Source organism: Marmota marmota, unplaced genomic scaffold (genome assembly GCF_001458135.2).
Source record: "Marmota marmota marmota unplaced genomic scaffold, marMar, whole genome shotgun sequence".
NCBI lineage: Eukaryota > Metazoa > Chordata > Mammalia > Rodentia > Sciuridae > Marmota > Marmota marmota.
Window position 1 is genome coordinate 4,038,550 of NW_025999977.1, and position 8,892 is coordinate 4,047,441.

General features: G+C 36.9%; 1 long non-coding RNA gene and 1 other non-coding gene across 2 annotated transcripts in view; both read right to left on the reverse strand.

The window, feature by feature from the left end:
- Nucleotides 1-3,086: 3,086 nt before the first annotated feature.
- Nucleotides 3,087-3,191, reverse strand: LOC125617336. Its single transcript, XR_007348315.1, has one exon. It is a non-coding gene; the product is annotated as a U6 spliceosomal RNA (small nuclear RNA).
- Nucleotides 3,192-7,253: 4,062 nt separating this feature from the next.
- LOC125617146 overlaps nt 7,254-8,892 on the reverse strand; it is a 3,926-nt gene continuing 2,287 nt past the window's right edge. Inside the window, exon 2 of the long non-coding RNA XR_007348028.1 lies at nt 7,254-8,002. This is a non-coding gene — a long non-coding RNA (uncharacterized LOC125617146). The remainder of the gene's footprint in view (nt 8,003-8,892) is intronic.

Here is an 8,892-nt window from a genome sequence, read left to right on the forward strand (position 1 = left end):
ATGTGTCATTATAGAGGAGACATAAAGAGATTGATACAGAAGAAGAAAAGGCTATTTGACTATGAAGGCAGAGATTGGAGACCACAAACCAAAGAATTCCAGCAGCCACCAGAAGTTGAAAAGACAATAAATGGATTTCTTATTGAGCTGATAGAGGGATTGGGGACCTGCCATTACCTTGGTTTCTACTCAGTGATACTGATTTCAGACTTCTAGCCTTCAGAACTTTGAAAGAATAAATCTCTTGTTATAAACCACGAAATTTGTGGGAATTTGTTATAAGAGCCACAGGAAACAATTTAGAAGCTTTGTTTATCTCGTTATATTTATTCCCATGTGTTTGATTTCCCCCGCCAACTACTGGGGATGGAACCCAGGGCCTCAAGCATACTAGGAAAGCATGCTTCCATCAAACTACACCCCAACACAATTTGATATCTTTTGTTATTCTTATAAATGCTGTCCCTTAAAAAAATACATTTTCCAGCTCTTTGTCACTGGTATAAAAAATACAATGAAAAACTTTAACTTGATTTTTTTATTTGCTCCAACTTTACTAATCTCACTAATTCTAAAGAGTCTTTCTATGTGCAGAATCATATTCCCTGTGAATACTAGCAGATTTGTTTCTTCCCTTCTAATCCTCAGACATTAAAAAAAATAGTTTTTTGTTAGATATTTTTTTTAGTTGTAGACAGACACAATACCTTTATTTTATTTTTATGTGGTGTTGAGAATCAAACCCAGTGCCTCACACATGCTAGGCAAGTAAGTGCTCTACCACTGAGCCAAAACTCCAGTCCCTCCAGAAGTTTTTTGGTTTGCTGTGTTTTTAACCTTTTTCTTTTCATGCTTTCTAAGAGTTTAATTTTTTTTTCATTTCTAAATTCTCAATGACTGCATAAGTTCATCAAAAGCTTTTTCTGCATTTATTAAAGTGATCGTATTATTTTTCTCCTTTAATCTGTTAATGAATTGAATCACATTGCCTTCCTGAGATAAACTAAATTTGGTCATTTTTAGGCTGTAAATTTCCTTTTATGAGTTGCTTTATGTTTGATATATAATATTTGAGCCATTCAATTCAAAATATTTTCTTATTTCCATTATGACTTTTTCTTTGACTCATGGATTACTTAGAAGTGTTTCTTAATTTTTAGGCATATGGTTTTAGTTATTTCTTTGTTACTGAAATTTAGTATGGTCAGAGAATGTGCTCTGGATTATTTTAATCTTTTAAATCTCTTGGATACTTGCTTTCAGTGTGATATGTGGTCAGTTTTTTCAAGTTTTCTCCGTGTGTTTGAATTTAATATGGGTATTTTGCTGATGCTGGGAATAGTGTTCTATATATGCCCATGAGGTCATTTTACAATTGTGTTCTTCAAATCATATATATCGACATTAATGTTTTTTCTTGTTCTATCAGTTATTGAGAGAGGTGTTTTAATATATTCCATTATGATTGTGGAACTGTTTTTTCTTCTCATATTACTATTTTATATATTTTCTCTGCTTCATACACTTTAATATTATATTTATATGCATACACATTTAAAGTTGTTATTGATGCTTTGGAAATGTTTTTCTTATAAAGGACCCTTTTAATTCATTACTCATAATTTTTAATTTAAAATGTAGTTTCTTGGGTAAGAATATAGTCACATCAACTTCCTTCTGTTTAATTGCTTGATACTTATTTTTTTTTTGAAGTGGATATTTTATCATTTTTCATTATTATCATTAGTATATCATGTTAAATGAAAGTTACAGAAATTGATAAAATGATACCCAGAAGCTGTTGATTATGAGTAGAACAGTGCATAAAGAAAAATCTGGAAAGAAAATGCTCTAAAAATTTATAGAAAATACACATTGCTAAAGTTGCAAACACTGAAATTATTTTCCACATTTGTAAAATTTGCCATAGAGCAAATAAAGCCCATGTTTATAGGGACCTAGTACAAGGCAAATGATTGAAAATGAAAATTCCCAAAGAATCTATAATGAGTTTTGAATATTTTTTGAACTATATATATTTGTTTATTCTAATTTGTTATATATGACAGCAGAATACAAATTCAATTTATATTACACATACAGAGCACAATTTTTCATGTCTTTGATTGTACACAAAGTAGAGTCCCACCATCTGTGTCTTCATACATGTACATAGGGTAATGATGTCCATCTCATTCCACCCTCTTTCCTTCATTTATAACCCTCCCTTCCCCTCCCTCCCATTTGCCCTATCTAAATTTCATCTATTCTTCCCATGAGCCCCCCTCCACTATCCCCACTATGAATCAGCCTCCTTATATCATAGAAAACATTCAGCATTTGCTTTTTTTGGGATTGGCTTACTTCACTTAGCATTATATTCTCCAAATCCATCCATTTACCTGCAAATGCTATGATTTTTTTCTCTTTCAATGCTGAGTAATATTCCATTGTATATATATACCACATTTTCTTTATCCATTCATCTACTGAAAGGCATCTAGATTGGTTCCACAATTTAGCTTTTATGAATTGTGATGCTATAAACATTGATGTGACTATGTCCCTGTAGTACGCTTTTTAAAAGCCCTTTGGGTACAAACTGAAGAGTGGGATAGCTGGGTCAAATGGTGGTTCCATTCTAAGTTTTCCAAGGAATATCCATACTGCTTTCCATATTGGTTGCACCAACTTACGGTCCCCTAAGCAATGTATGAGTGTGCCTTTCTCCCCACATTCTCACCAACACTTATTGCTTGTATTTTTAATAGCTACTATTTTGACTGGAGTGAGATGAAATCTTAGAGTAGTTTTGATTTGCATTTATCTAATTGCTAGTGATGTTGAACATATTTTCATGTATTTGTTGATTGATTGTACTTCACTTTCTGAGAAGTGTCTGTTCAGTTCCTTGGCCCATTTATTGATTGGGTAATTTGTTTTTTTGGTGTTAAGATTTTTGAGTTCTTTATATATCCTAGAGATTAGTGCTCTATCTGATGTGTGAGGGGTAAAAATTTGCTCCCATTCTGTAGGCTGTCTATTAACCTCACTGATTGTCTCTTTGGCTGAAAAGAAGCTTTTTAAAAAATATGAAATGTTTCACAAATTTGTGTCATCCTTGCACAGGGGCCATGCTAATCTTCTCTGTATCATTCCAATTTTAGTATATGTGCTGCTGAAGCGAGCACTATTTTTCATTTTTTAATTTTCCAACTTGTATCCTTATTGTAGATATAAATTCTTGTAAACAGTATCTTATTGGATTTTTAAAAATGCAATTTAAAAGTGTTTGCCTTTAAATGGAACACAGTCCATTTATATTAAAAATGATTTAGGTTTGTACCTATTATGTTATTGTGTGCTTTCTGTTTGATCTGCTAATCCTGTTTCTTTTTCCTCTTCTTTTTTTTTTACCTCTTTTGTATTAAATGCTTTTCATCAATCCATTTCCCTCCTATTTGTTTGAATGCTGTGCATTGTTTGTGCTCTTTTCTAGGTCACTGTAGAAATTATAATATTCAGACATGAGGTATCAAAGTCTGAAGTTAATCTATGTGGTTATCCTCCTTCTAGACTATGAAAGGACCTTATAGAATTTAAGCCTCATTTCTCTCTTCCATACTAATGTTAATAAGATATAAATTATATTTATTATTTGACATCACAGAAGTATTGTTTTGTACAATGTTTATTTAGATTTTTTCCACATTTGTCTTTATTTCTTCTGCTTCTTATACATTTGTCTGGGATTACTTTCTTAGATGTTCCTTAATGACAGATTGCTAGAGGCAAACTAGTTTTGCTTGTTCAAGTATGTCTTTATTTTAATGGACTTTAAACTCTAGGTGGCAGTTATTTTCTTTTAGCATATTGTCTCTTGGTTCCCACAGCAGCTATTTAGATATCAGACTTTATTTTTTTCAGTACTGGGGATTGAACCCAGGGGTGCTCTACCACTGAATTACATTCCCAACCCTTTTTATTTTGAGACAGGATCTTGCTAAGGTAGGCCTTAAACTTGTGATCCTCCTGCTTCAGCCTCCAGAGTTGTTAGGATTACAGGTGTGAACAATGGTGCTTGACTATGCAGAGTTATTTTAAAGTCTCTATTTGATATTTCCAATATCCAGGTTGTCTGTTGTTTCTGTTAATATTTGTTCCTGGTGCCTTGTTTCTTTGTGTGCTTTTTAAATTTTGATGGTGGGTTTTGTGGAAAATTACCTAGGGGAATTTTTTGAGGCTCATGCTCCTTTCTTTAGAGAGAGTTTGTGTTTGTTTCTGTGAGGAGCCTAAGACTCTTACCAGTCCAGAATTGCTTTCTGCATTCATGGCTTGATGAATGGCTTGATACCACTTAGTAATCTGAATTTGGGATTAAATCAGCACAACCACAACTCTTAAAGGACCTTATTGGTATCCTGATCTCTGTTGTTTCCCAGAAGAGTATAACCTTGCAAAAAAAAAAAAAAAGGCTACTTTGTCTTCTTTAGTTTCCTTTTAGAATTTGGTGAAGTAACTCTCAAATAGTAATGTGCCAGAGGAATCTGCTAAAAAAAGTAAAGATTCCTCTGAATGTGATGATGCATGCCTGTAATCCCAGCTACTTTGGAGGTTAAGATGGGAGGATAGAGAGTTTGAAGCCAGCCTGGGCAACACAGTGAGACCCCATCTAAAAACAAACAAACAAACAAACAAAACTGAAGATTCCCAGTCAAGCTGGGCAAAGTGGCTCATGCCTCTAATTCCAGTGGCTCCAGAGGTTGAGGCAGGAGGATCACGAGTTCAAAGCCAGCCTCAGCAAAAGTGAGGTGCTAAGCAATTCAGTGAGACCCCGTCTCTAAATAAAATACAAAATAGGGCTGGGGATGTAGCTCAGTGGTCAAGTGCGCTTGAGTTCAATCCCTGGTATTAAAAAAAAAAAAAAACACCAGTCAAGCTCACTGGATTAGACTAAGGGGAAGGAAGGGAAAGTAGAGGGAATGGGAATAAGGAAGACAGTAGAATGAATAAGGACATAACTTTCCTATGTTCACATTTGAATACACTACCAGTGAAACTCCACATCATGTACAACTGCAATAATGGGATCCTAATTAGAATAACTTATATTTCATGTATGTATAATATGTCAGAATATACTCTACCGTCATGTATATCTAAAAAGAACAAAAATAAGTTATATGCATGCATGAATATGTCATAATAAAAGTCACTATTCTGAATAATTAGCGTGCACTAACAATTTTTTTTAAAGCAGAAAAAAAATACTCTACTGTCATGCATGTCTAAAAAGAACAAAGAAACAAACAAAAAGATTCCCCAGTCAACAAAAGAGATTATGATTCAGATAATGGGGGTGCAGGAATATGCATTTTTAGCAATTACCAAAGAGAAGCTAGCTGTAGGTGACAGAAACATCATCTTCAGATCCCACAGCTTCTTTGGGCCCACTGTACAACCTTAGGCAAGAATATGTAGGAGCCACAATTCTTTGTCTTCCTGGGGTGGGGATGGGGATGTATTCTTTAAAATGCTCAGGAAACATTTATCTCTTTACATGCATGGACCGAAACTGCTCAAGTGTAGTGTTTGAAGCTTCACATGGGAGGAGGGAGTGCTATGTGCCCCTGCAGATCTGGGTTTCAGTGCCAAAAAGTGCAAAAGTACCTTGCTTATGTATGCACAGCACTTTCAATAAAGTAATGATATAGAAGTCCTGATCTATGTTAAAAAATGTTCAGCGTCTTTCTCCCTACTCCTCAACTGGTGCTAGAACTAAAGAGAGGTATCAGTTTTTACTGGGATGCTGGCTTGAAATACCAGGACAAGTCAACTTTCTTTTCTCCAAAAGTAATTTTTTTTTGCTTCCCCTCTACCCTCAGTTAAATTGGAAATGTGTGAATCGAAGCCTGAGCTGATATCAAAAAGAGATAATGAATTGGGGCCTTGAAGCTCTTAAACAGTCATTACCTGAATGAATATTTATAAATGGGCTTTTAGTGTTCTGAGTAACATATGGAAGTTAAAACTCAGCAGATCCGAATGGGAAGTAGGTAAGTGAGAGAGAAGGCTTTATTGTCTATTAAATTAAGAAATTTAGAAACCTTTAAAAAGAAAGCAAAAACGACAGCAGGCAAGAAAAACTGAGAAATCCGAAATCTGACCCAACTTAATAAATAACTTTAATTTGATTTATTGAAGTGTCACAGTATCCCTGCAGGTCTGGTTCTCAGCCAGGTGGTTCCCCTGGTATCTCTAAGAGAACATTTCAGGTCAAAGCTATACTTGATGCTCAGCCATAAATCTCATGCTTTTTTTTTATACTTGAAAATAATAAAGTTCTTGATTCCAGTTAATTTCACTTCTTTCTTTTATATTATTAATGCTCCTGTCCTTTTGAAAATTGGAATGTGGAACGCAATGTGGCAAATATTAAGAAGTGGGAAAAGCTGTAGGAAAATAATCTGATGTCAATTTGCTTTTCCCTTGGAGTGGAGCAATCCTTTCCCCCCAGTGCTCAGGCCCAGGTCTTCTCAGCTGCCTCACACGGCCACACAGAGAGGGTGGCTGTCGCTGTGGCTTTCTCTAGTGGTCTCTCTCCTCTCACGGACAAAGGATCTCCGACTGGGGATAAGTGGGTACAGACTTAACTGAATGAGGCAGCTAGGCTAACTAGAAGGTTCCTTGGGTGAGGGCATGAATGGCTTCCTAAGGGGCAGACGTGACACATTGACCCTTAGTTGCTGACGGGAAGTGCAACCCGGAGTCGAGCCAGCACCTGGACTAGCCCTTGAATTCATGGCTGGTTTCTTTATAGGGCAGGGGCATGTGAGTAAACTGAGATCTCCTAGTGAAAAAGCCAATAAGATAGGAGGCACCACAGCTTAGTTTGGGATATGTTGATTGAATGTGACACAAAGGGTAGAGAGGTGTTCTTCACATACCAAATGCCCTGACTGGTCGGGAGAGCTTGGAGGTGATGGGGGAAGCCAGTGGACATCTCTTCTGAGCTAGGCCTTGCTGTCACTGGCAGTGGATATAGTAGGCTGCATCTAAGCACACCCCTAAACTACTCAGGAGCACTTCTAGGAGGCTCACAGCTTTTGTGAGCAGGTGGGAGAAAAACCTAGAACGAATGGATTATGAGTTACCCTTGCTCATATGTTAATGTTATTTTATTGGCCCTGCAACCTTATGAGGCCTAAGGAAACTTGGGTCACATAAAAAAAGAAAAGCATACTGTAGTTTGGCAAAAACTTGTGTGTGTGTGTGTGTGTGTGTGTGTGTGTGTGTGAGAAATCAGCTTTCATTTAGAAGCTTTGGCAGAAGTTTCTTTTGGTTCCCTGGTACTTTTGATATTTTCTGAGCTTGGAAACCAAGCAGGCAGATCATGGAATTTTGGCTAGAGATGTTTTTTAAAAAATGTAGGCAGGCAGTAATTTGGCTGTGGGGCCATACTGGGCTGCCGAGTAAACCAAGCAGAGTTACCATGGCGGCGCTTCTAATGTTTATATAAACAAAGTTTTTTCCTGACAAACATACTTCATATTTAATAATCCTCAATCCACGGGGGCCTCTTCTCTCTTTGTGTGTAGCTAGTTCATGCCATTTGGACTTGGGTAGATTTTTTTTTTTATTGTGTGTGACTCTTTTCCGGCACCCACAATACTTCAAAATTGAGTGTTAAGTCCCAATATCTTGAAGGGTAGAGTGAGAGGTACTTTAGCGTTGGGGAGGTGATCAACCTACTGTGTGAAAATGCAAAACAGACTTTCCACTGATCCATAGTCTCCTGGACTGGACCGCACTCAGCATTTAGAAGGACAGACTTCAGGAGCTGGGTATGGTGTAATCACAGTTGAGGTAGGAGGATCACAAGTTCAAGGCCAGCCTCAGCAATTTAGTGGTACCCTGTTTCAAAATCAACATGGTTGGAGATGTAGTTCAGTGGTAGAGCTCTTGCCTAGCATGTGGTAGGCCTTGGGTTCAATCCCCAGGACTGCAAAATAAACAACAAAAAACAAATAAAGAACGAGAAGTATAGAAAGACTTCTACTTTAATTCAGTTTGCATGCCAGATAAAACCTGGATTCTACCCACCTGCCTGCTCTGCCTCTCTTCATAGCTCTGTGATCTTTATATTGCCACTCACTGAGAGGTCACCCTCTTGCTAGCCCATATCCAATTATTGGAAGTTTTAACAAGCTCCCATATTGTAAAATGACTCATTTGGTTATGAGTAACAAAACCCCCACTCTTTCGAACTGAAACACAAAAGGAGATCTATTATTAGGTCATGCAACTGGAACAAGGTTTATTTTTGGATCAAGTAACTAGAAAGGCTCGGGAAGTTCTGGTTCAGGAATAACTGGATCCAGCTGAAGTACCCATATCTCTAGAGAGTTCTTGATTCTAACATACCTGACACTGTCCCTTTGTTTTCCCCAACCAACAGAGTCTCTATAAGACTTCCCCCCCCCAAACAATAAGAGAGGTAAATAGGGAGCCTACATCATGGGAACAAATCTTTACTCCTCACACTTCAGATAGAGCCCTAATATCCAGAGTATACAAAGAACTCAAAAAATTAGACAATAAGATAATAAATAACCCAATCAACAAATGGGCCAAGGACCTGAACAGACACTTCTCAGAGGAGGACATACAATCAATCAATAAGTACATGAAAAAATGCTCACCATCTACTACAGGGATACTGCCACATCGATGTTCATAGCAGCACAATTCACAATAGCTAGACTGTGGAACCAACCCAGATACCCTTCAATAGATGATTGGATAAAAACAATGTGGCATTTATACACCATGGAGTATTACGCAGCACTAAAAAATGACAAAATCATGGAATTTGCAGGGAAATGGATGGCA